Consider the following 10,109-nt stretch of genomic DNA (forward strand, 5'->3'; position numbering starts at 1 on the left):
GAAGAATCAACCTCTCCCCCACTCACAACACCCCAATCTGTGAGCAGTGCGAAATTCCAGGGGTTCTTGGTGCTCACCCAGGGCTCATGTTTCTTTTTGGAAACGAGGCACAGTGGAGACAGTGCTGTCTTTAGGATATATGGTTTATTTATATATACAAGCTAATAATAATAATAATAATAATAATAATAATAATAATAATAATAATTTATTATTTATACCCCGCCCATCTGGCTGGGCCTCCCCAGCCACTCTGGGCGGCTTCCATAGAAACCAAAAACACAGTAGCTAAGGCTATGATGGAGGGGTTCATGGCATTAACACCCCAAAAGGGTCTTTCTTCTCTCATAACTGCAGACCCATACAGATACCAACCATTGCTCTACCTCTCTGGCTTTCCAGCTTGCCGCTTTTCTTCTTTGTGACATCTCATCACTTTCAACTCTAAATTCTGGCTTTAACTTTCATCAGAAAACCCGCATGGCTTACATTTTAACACTTGCTGGATCCAGGGATTAGAGGGGTCTGGAAACCCATGTTAACACCCCAAACTCATAATACAAACTGGAATGCAAAAGGTCATGATCAACAGGCTCTATTGCTCCAGCTCCACACAGAGACAATGGTTCATTTGCATATTGTCCTCCGGCAGTACAAAAGGCATGGCACTGAAATGGGTGGGCACTAATGCTCTCCTATATTTGTTTTCTCACTCTCTGTGTATACACACATAATTTTTATTAAATTTTGTTTTACAATTTAAAAAACTCCTTTTACATCCTTAAGATAGCAATGACTTCCCTTCTTGTCTTTCCATGGTTCATTTTACATATCACAAATCCCTGCATATTCTACAAAAAACTATACCAATCAGTATTCCATTATTGCAGCCATCAAACCTTATTTACACTGTTGGATTTATCTTAACTCTGCCAGCGTTTTCAGCTGTACACAATTATTTCCCATATATTCAATAAATATATGCTCTCCTATATTTGCAGACAGTTAATGCATGCAGTTATGGAGCTCCAACTATTCCATAATTTTGAGAACTGTTAAGGCAGTGGTCCTCAAAGTGTGAGGATGGCAAGTATAGCAGGAAGGTTCAATCAAAGAAACATTTAAACATTTCAATGTATTTTGATAACAAAGAATATATATACCGTGTATATATATATATATATATATATATATATATATATATATTCACAGAATATGGATGGGTATCTTTTCAAAATGAGAGCAAGAGCTCCAAGTAATTCTGAGTACAATCCTGGTTGTATTTCCAATGTATTATCAATAAAAACTTTGCGCAAGCAAATTTTTATTCTGAAAGTGTGGGCCAAAGGGAAAAGTTTAAGAAACTACTGTATTAAGGAGTAATTGAGAAAAAGAGTTGTCAGCGACAGTTCTCAGAAGGTTCCGTTTTCAGAGGTGAGGAATCTGTGACCCTCCAGATGATGATGGACTTCAATTCTCTTCATCCTTGGCTCACTGGCCATTCTGGCTGGGGCTGATGGGATAGCAAGTTTTTCAGCTGGGAAAGAATCAGGGATGGGGAAAGGGAGAACAGGGACAGGAGAAAAAGCAGTGCATTTGTTTGAAACAAGACTTGGGAACATCTGTGGCCCTCCAGGTAATGTTTGACTCTAGCTCCCAGCCCCAGCCAGTGGGGCCAAAGGCTAGAGATGATGGGAACAGGAATCATAACCACATTGCAAGGGCTACAGGTTTCCCATCCCTGCTGTAGATCTAACTCATAGGTAGGCAAACTAAGGCCTGGGGGCCGGATCCAGCCCAATTGCCTTCTAAATCCGGCCCACAGACAGTCCAGGAATCAGTGTGTTTTTACATGAGTAGAATGTGTCCTTTTATTTAAAATGCATCTCTGGGTTATTTGTGGGGCATAGGAATTCGTTCATTTTTTTTCTTTCAAAATATAGTACGCCCCCCCAAGGTCTGAGGGATAGTGGATCGGCCCCCTACTGAAAAAGTTTGCTGACCCCTGATCTAAGTCTAGTAAACAAATTTGGACCTTCTTTAAACAAACAAACAAACAAACAAACAAACAAACAAACAAACTGCCTAAAAGTTCAGGAAATAAACCCAGCCTAAAAGTCTTAAGGAGACGCGAGTGGCGCTGTGGGTTAAACCACAGAGCCTAGGACTTGCTGATCAGGTCTGCGGTTCGAATCCCCGCGACAAGGTGAGCTCCCGTTGCTCGGTCCCTGCTCCTGCCAACCTAGCAGTACCTCGGGTTAAGTACTTAATTCATTCCGGAGGTCCGTACTTAACCTGAAACTGCTCTTAACCTGAAGCACCACTTAAGCTAATGGGCCCTCCTGCTGCTGCCGCACCGCCAGAGAACGATTTCTGTTCTCATCCTGAAGCAAAGTTCTTAACTCGAAGCACTATTTCTGGGTTAGCGGACTCTGTAACCTGAAGCGTATGTAACCTGAAGCGTATGTAACCTGAGGTACCACTGTAACTAATTAGCTGATCAATTAAAAGTGTCCTTATCTGGGTGATAGTTGGAGCTTTTCTCCCCATCTTCTACATTTTTGACACTGCTGAATTAGAACTGGTGTATTCCACAAACAAAAGGGACGCGGGTGGCGCTGTGGGTTAAACCACAGAGCCTAGGACTTGCCAATCAGAAGGTCAGCGGTTCGAATCCCCACAACGGGGTGAGCTCCCGTTGCTCGGTCCCTGCTCCTGCCAACCTAGCAGGTCGAAAGCACCAAAGTGCAAGTAGATCAATACGTACCCCTCCAGCGGGAAGGTAAACGGCGTTTCCGTGTTCTGGTTCGCCAGAAGCGGCTTAGTCATGCTGGCCACATGACCCGGAAGCTGTACGCTGGCTCCCTCAGCCAATAAAGCGAGATGAGCGCCGCAACCCCAGAGTCGGCCACGACTAGACCTAATGGCCAGGGGTCCCTTTACCTATTCCACAAACAGAACAATCTTTGCCGCGGCGAGACTCCTTATGGGGTCTTCGCTGCGAGACCACATTCATCCGGTACTATATCAGCTGCACTGGCTCCCGGTGGAGTACAGGATCAGGTTTAAGGTGCTGGTTTTAACCTTTAAAGCCCTATACAGCCTAGGACCCTCGTACCTACGGGACCGCCTCTCCTGGTATGCCCCACAAAGAAACCTACGGTCTGCAAATAAAAACATCCTGAAGGTCCCAGGCCTCAGAGAGGTTAGGCTGGCCTCAACTAGAGCCAGGGCCTTCTCGGCTGCGGCTCCAATCTGCTGGAACGCTCTGTCACAAGAGACTAGGGCCCTGCGGGACCTGACATCTTTCCGCAGGGCCTGCAAGACAGAGTTGTTCCACCAGGCCTTTTGGTCAGGGCGCAGCCTGACTCCCTCCTCTGGCAACCTTAACAGAGTTTTGCTTAATGGTTGCCATCAACTTGATTTTAATTAATTTTTATAATGAAATATTTTTAGAATGTTGGTTTATTTGATTGTTTGATTATTTGATTGTTGTTAGCTGCCCTGAGCCCGGCTTCGGCTGGGGAGGGCGGGATATAAATAAAATTTATTATTATTATTATTATTATTATTATTATTATTATTATTATTATTCTAGAGGTTCAAACCTTTCCAGGCCTGTGGGCACAATAGCGGTTATCCGTGTGGGTCGTGCGTGCAGCTTCTTATAGTCACTCCTCTGCCCCCCCCCATCACAAATCTTGCTATCCCAAAGGATCTAGGTAAAAATGACAGCCGTTAGACTGGGTGTACACACTCCTACTTATTCTGCACCCAGTGCATTCCAACCACATTAGCCACAATCCATATCTATCTTGTATACCGTCTTATGAAATGCTGTACTTTGATTACATCCCCTCCCCCCAACCCCCCCCCCAGCTTAGATCCAGATTGAGAAAAGCAACCTATCTGCACATTTACTCTGTGCACTGCATTCAAAGTCAACGGGAGTGAGAGTGCGCACACAGCCTTAATCCTAAACCTAACGGGAGCGAGGATCACTCTCCCAATTTCCTCTTTAAGCTCTGTGCACTTTTCAAGCGATATGAAAAGCAATCACGCCATGATTCAAAGGGAAGCCAAGGAGGTGGGGCTCGGAGACTTCGTGGGTGTGAGTGAGGACTTGCAAGTGTGCAGGTGCATCACTAGAATCCATTGAGGCGTTTATTTCCTGCTCACTGGGCAGGAGGACAGAAGTTTGCTGCAGACTGAACCTCCTCTCCCCAGGGGTAACCAAGTAAAGATGGGTTGCTCAGCCACCTCCGGATGACAGACCTCTGCCATTTTTGCTGCACACAGGGAGAGGCTGGAACAACTAGCTATCCTTGCGTCCTGAGGTTCTAATCCAGCCACGCTGCTTCATCTTCCAAAAGGAAGAGGCGCTGCTGCAGAAACCTCGCCCCTTCCATGCGAAAGGGCAGCCCCGGGGTTGTGTCTCTCCACCCGCCTCGTTCCGGGTCCGCGCGGCAGGCGGGACTCCAACAGGTGCAGCCCGAGCCGCCCTCCGCGCGCGGTGGGGAAGTCCCTCACTCCCACAGCAAGGGACGCCCCTGCTTCCCCCTCGCCCTCTGGACGCCTGACTCGGCTGCCCTGCCCTCCGAGAGACTCCCCGGGACGGTGGCGAGGATGGAGCCTTGGCCGGGGGACGTCGGCGGAGAGACCGCGGCGTGGTCCCCGGGTTTGGCTCCTTGCCTGCGGGCGGGCCTAACCCTCCTCGTGGCCTTTGCGGCCGCCCTCCCGGAGAAAGACGCCCGCCTCCTCTGGCCAGGCCCTGCCCCGCTCTCGGCTTCGGGAGGCGGCGTTGCCCGGTTACCTCCGGGAGCGGGAAATTGGAAAGGGAAAGGTGCAAAAGAAAACAACCGCTCCTTTGAATAACTTTGTACTGTCTTGGGTTTAATAAACGAGGATCCTAGGGGATGCAGCTCACTAGACCCGAGTCTTCTCGTGTCGTTTCTTTTAAAACCATTTGGGGGGGGGTATATAATTTTTATTGACTTTTCTGTTTTACCATTTAAAGCACTCACTGTTACATCCTTAAGATATCTTGGACTTCTCTTTCCATGGTTCATTTTACATATCAGATACCCCTGCATATTTTACCAAAACAATATCATTTGGCATTCCATAAAACAACAGCATAAAAATATGTAAGAGCAGATAAAAATGGAAGAGATTCAAGCACAAAGGACTAGGTCCAATTTTATGGGTCAGGGAAAGGAAAAGTCTTTACAAGCTGTCCGCAGAAACTGAGGGGTAAACTGTAGTTCCTACGATTCTGGGTGTGTGACTGTGTGCTTTAAATGTGCTTCGCGTGTATGGCGTGGCTGTGACCTTTCACACATGCTTGATTTTCTGAGAAAGCTGTAAAACAACAGAGAGGTTTAAGAGTACTGCTGTAGATTTATGGTGAACACGATGGTTTGTAGAATCATGTATAAATTTCCAAGTTGGTCTCTGGCCAGGCCAGAGCACTTCTGTGCAGTGGCGTAGCGTGGGTTGTCAGCACCCGGGGCAAGGCAAGTAATTTGCGCCGCCTAGAGTGAGTGAGCCAGGTAGGGGCAGAGAGCTGCGAGTGTGAGCCCCCCCCCAGATGTTGCGCCCGGTGCGGCCGGCCCCCCCTGCACCCCCCACGCTTCGCCACTGCTTCTGTGTCATGTAACCAGGCCCAGAATATTGGTATCAAATGAGTGTCACATTTTGTATCACATGCACTTCATTCTAATTCAGTAATATTGGAACTTTCTCAAAGAGGGGAATTACACGCACTAAAATAAATATTGGAAGAGGAAGTGTGAGTCATTGGTGCTCCATTCCCCAATATATATAATATATGTACATATTGGGGGATGTGGAGGCACCAGTAACTCACACTTCCTCTTCCAGTTACAGATAGGTAGCCGTGTTGGTCTGCCATAGTCAAAACAAAAAATTTTTTTTTCCTTCCAGTAGCACCTTAAAGACCAACTAAGTTAGTTCTTGGTATGAGCTTTCGTGTGCATGCACACTGTATCTGAAGAAGTGTGCATGCACACGAAAGCTCATACCAAGAACTAACTTAGTTGGTCTTTAAGGTGCTACTGGAAGGAAAATTTTTTTTTTTGTTTTGACTTCCTCTTCCAGTTTACTATAAAATGTTTCCTCAGATAACTAGCAAAAATGTGCATGTTCCAGATAACTGGAATTTGAAAATCTCACTGCAGGGGAAGGTGTGCCGTTCCCTTTCAGCAACATACCACCCCGAAGTAAGAAAGAAATTTCCGCAAACTAATGTGGAAAATGTTGCAAAATGCAATTCTGGACCTCCTGAAGATCTGGTTGAATAGTTCTTCTAATGCCTGGCTCTGTAAGGATGTTTCCTAGCAGCCTTATGTGGAAATGCCTGGGACCCAACCTCCTGCATACAGAGCATGCACTCTGAAACGGAGCTATAACCCTACCCCAATGTGCACTTACTAGGGAGTAAGTCTTTGGAAGCACTCGGACTTCCTTCGAAGTAAACTTACTTAGGGTCAAACCGCATTCCTCACGATCAGGAGAAAACAAAAGGGCCTGACTGAACATGCAATATCGCATACCTAGATACTCTCAATTGCAGAAATTGGACACATCTTTTTTTAGAGTGGCCTTTGACACTTGGCCAAAGGAATGGGCACCGATTTGTATACGCTGTGTGTAGATGCACATTTAAAAAGTAGTTTATACCCTACAAAGTCATAGTCACTAGACACATTAATTTCAGTGATTCCGTATATGACTTAGCTGGATATATGATATTACCTTGAGTATGGTTAAAGTGTTAGGTTGCCCTATCATTCTACATGGGAATATTATACATCTCACTGTAGTGGGGAAGACTGTGGCCTGTGTGTTTGTGCTTAGTCTGCTGCCAAGGTGATATCTGTTGATGGGCAACTTCAGTGCCCCTGCTCTTCCTTCTGTATCTACCAGACCTGAAATGCACAGCCATTCAAATAGAGGACACCTTCATACAGAGAACTGCCACCTGTCCACATCTTAAGCCTCTGATAGCCCTGAAAATTGACAACTGTCTTCTGTAAAATAGGACTCCTGAGCATCTTATATTTGCCGTTCTTCTGCTGATGAGTGAATATGATGCCATTTCTCTTTCATCCCGGCCTTTTCCACATTCTGCATAATCTAAATAGGATCCATTTGTTTGTATATTTAGGTTTCTTCCTAACCAAACAATGCAAAATTCAGAGACAGTCTTTTTTCAATAAAAAAAGAAGTATTTTGTTCCCTATGTCTGGGAGTGCTAGAATGGGAAGCATCCATGTAATACAGCTTATTTAAGACACATGCCAGTAATGCATCAGGGGAGCACTTTACTTGATTTAGTTCTTAGGGAGGAAGAGATAGAGAGGTAGAGAAAGAGGTTGCATTGGAAGTAAGAAAGGGCACTGCAGGGACTTGAACCTAGTCCTGGAAACCAGGAGTGCCAACCACCAGCGCCTTTTGCTTTTTTTTCTTTTTCTTTTTTTTTTGGCAATGCAACAAGATGAAAAGCAAAACCTGAGCGAACACTCTGAATATTGAATGTTCTCTCAGGAAAAAGAAAACCCTTAAGAGTTATGAAGTTGCAGACAGAACACAATCAAAGTTTTATCCCTTGCCAAGCTAGGGATATTCACCTAGATGTGTTTAAGTCACAGAGTGTCATTTTGACTGCCATTAATTTGCAGGGCAGAACAGAGAGAGAGGCTGGTTCCAGTCTTAAAACTCACCTTTTTGTTTGTCCCTCTGAAGTGTGAATTCATGGGCCTGGAAGTTCCTTCTGCTGGTCTGTGAAAAGCAATCTGGACTCATTAGCTTGTCCCCAGCCTATTCCCGCTAATTCCAGAGAAATGTTCTTACCAACCTGACTTCTGCAGGAGGAGCTGGCTTCCCCTGAGTGTGGTGGGCTCTTGGACAGAACTGTGAAGAGATCAAGCGAACGGAAATGGAGAAGCCAGCACAAAAGGATTGTACTGAAAAAGATCACTGAATTGTGGAGTGTGAAGTTCACTTGCCGTTAAGTTTCCTGAAGGTTTGCAAAATTCCATTTCTTGCGTCACTGGGATGCACCTGGAAGAGACTAGGGTCTTCAGCAGTCCTCCCCTCGAGATACAGAGGAGCAAAAACAGCAGGTTACCTAAAGCAGTGCAGTCAAGACGCAGATATCGCTCAATCCTATGCTGCAGATGTTCACTTGATATATCAAGAGCTCTGACGCTCAGAGCAGATCTGCTTCAGGCACAGGTAGCTCTGTGATGTCTGTAAAAAAAAAGCTGGAACAAAGCAAGGATGCCTGTACAAATACTTCTTTTTTTATTGAAAAAAGACTGTCTCTGAATTTTGCATTGTTTGTTTAGGAAGAAACCTAAATATACAAACAAATGGATCTTATCGTGTGGTGATGGCACAGGAAAAGGCCTGTGTCCAGAGGGTGTCCAGAGGGTGTAATGCTCTCCCCAGTGAAGTTTGCCTGGCGCCTTCACTATATACTTTAGGCACCAGGCAAAAACGTCCCTTTTTAACAAGGCCTTTGCCTGACCTGATCTACATCCTATGCCCTTTTTAAAATGCTGGCTCTCTTGGGGGGGGGGGTATTGGGCTGTTATTGTTTTGATTTTGTGTATTGATATTTTATGTGAACAGGCCTGAGACCTTTGGGTATAGGGCGGTATAGAAAACAAACAAACAAATAACAACTTTGACAACAGAAACCCCATTCTTCTTTTTATGAAATGGCTTCTCCAGTTGCCTTTTAAAAGAAAAGCCTTCTATTTTCTGTATTTATTCTTCACTCTGCTTGAAGCAGACTTCATATCCACCTACCATTTCCTGTGCTCCTTTTCACACCCAATGACTTGTTGGTTGCAAGGTAAATAAACTTGATTTCGCCCCTCACATTCTTTCATTTGTATTCGTTTTCCCTTGTATCTCTTTTTAAAGTGGTAAATAATAATTTTTCTGTGCCTTACAATTCCTTTGCTTACTTAAAAAAAATATTAACAATAGTTTTGAAAAGAAATCTAACCGAAACTGGTTTTTGTTTCCATTTTAAACCTGTTCCCCCAGCCTCCCTCTCCTATTCCCTCTGCCCATTAGCTCCTTCAGCTCTGACCAGTGAGAGGGCTAAAACCAGTACTATAGCCAGGGACAGTCTCACTCACTAGAATCTGGCTCGCTCCTTCCACCATTGTTGGTCATAAGGGCACATAAAAAGTCCCTCCGCCCATTAATACAGTGGATGTAAATGGTTTGTTTTCAACATGGGGTCATTGCGCATGAGAAATTAGTGTCCACCCCAATCCCTAATAAAAGGGTTGCTGGGGTGCCAACTTGAATAAAATATTGGGGGGGCAGTAAGCACCACCCTCCATAATCAATCACATGACATGGCACCCCCCCCCTATTTGAATGGCAATACCCATCAACTTTTTTGGGGGGGGTCCCAGCCCCTTCAAATATTTTATTGGGGAGGGGGCTTAAGAGGAGTTAGCTCTTAAGTTGGGGTATATGTCGTTCCTGGATCAATGTCTTTGCTTGCTTTGCTATGCGTAGCACCTGCTGTGCCTTTGAATGGCATTTTGCCCATGTATCACACTGATCTGAGCATTAAAGATTTTGGTACACTCTGCAGCCTGAGTTCGAATTCTTCACTGAGTGGGAGACGGGAAACTCTCCTCCACTGTGTGCTTTTCTGGAGATTCTCCTGAGCCTCCCATAGCCAGTTTTTCTTTGGGGGGGGCGGTGTCTATGCTCTTCCCTTTCCCAATAATAAGATGTTCTTATTCCTCCCATAATTTCTACCCAGTTGTAATTGAAAGTGGCACCATCAACAAACATCCCTCAAGGGATCACAGGTAGAAAACTGTCTTTCTTGCTTTTATTTTTTTAAATAAAAATCAAAATCGAAGACTTTTCAATTCCGAAATTGGAAATATTATTTAACACAATATAAAGAGGTGTTGATGTGCCAGGTATACGGAAACATTTTTTTGTATTGGATTAATTCCCAAACCCAGATAAAAGAAATTAATGATTTCAATTCCTTTTGCCTTCTTAATCTTCTGAATCAAGATAAAAAAAATGTTCACAGCAGT

The 10,109-nt window shown here is 44.7% G+C and overlaps 1 long non-coding RNA gene across 3 annotated transcripts; it reads right to left on the reverse strand.

The window, feature by feature from the left end:
• Positions 1 to 5,173: 5,173 nt before the first annotated feature.
• On the reverse strand, positions 5,174 to 8,146 carry LOC310754654. Of its 3 annotated transcripts, XR_014543941.1 has the most exons (4): positions 7,880 to 8,146; positions 7,746 to 7,803; positions 6,454 to 7,158; positions 5,174 to 5,361 (listed from the first exon to the last, which is right to left on the reverse strand). It is a non-coding gene; the product is annotated as an uncharacterized lncRNA (long non-coding RNA). The 3 variants fall into 3 exon arrangements; XR_014543940.1 differs by lacking the exon at positions 6,454 to 7,158; XR_014543942.1 differs by lacking the exon at positions 5,174 to 5,361 and having other exon boundaries at positions 6,343 to 7,197.
• Positions 8,147 to 10,109: the final 1,963 nt, after the last annotated feature.

This window comes from Podarcis filfolensis, assembly GCF_964270895.1.
Source record: "Podarcis filfolensis genome assembly, chromosome: Z".
Taxonomy (NCBI): Eukaryota; Metazoa; Chordata; class Lepidosauria; order Squamata; family Lacertidae; genus Podarcis; species Podarcis filfolensis.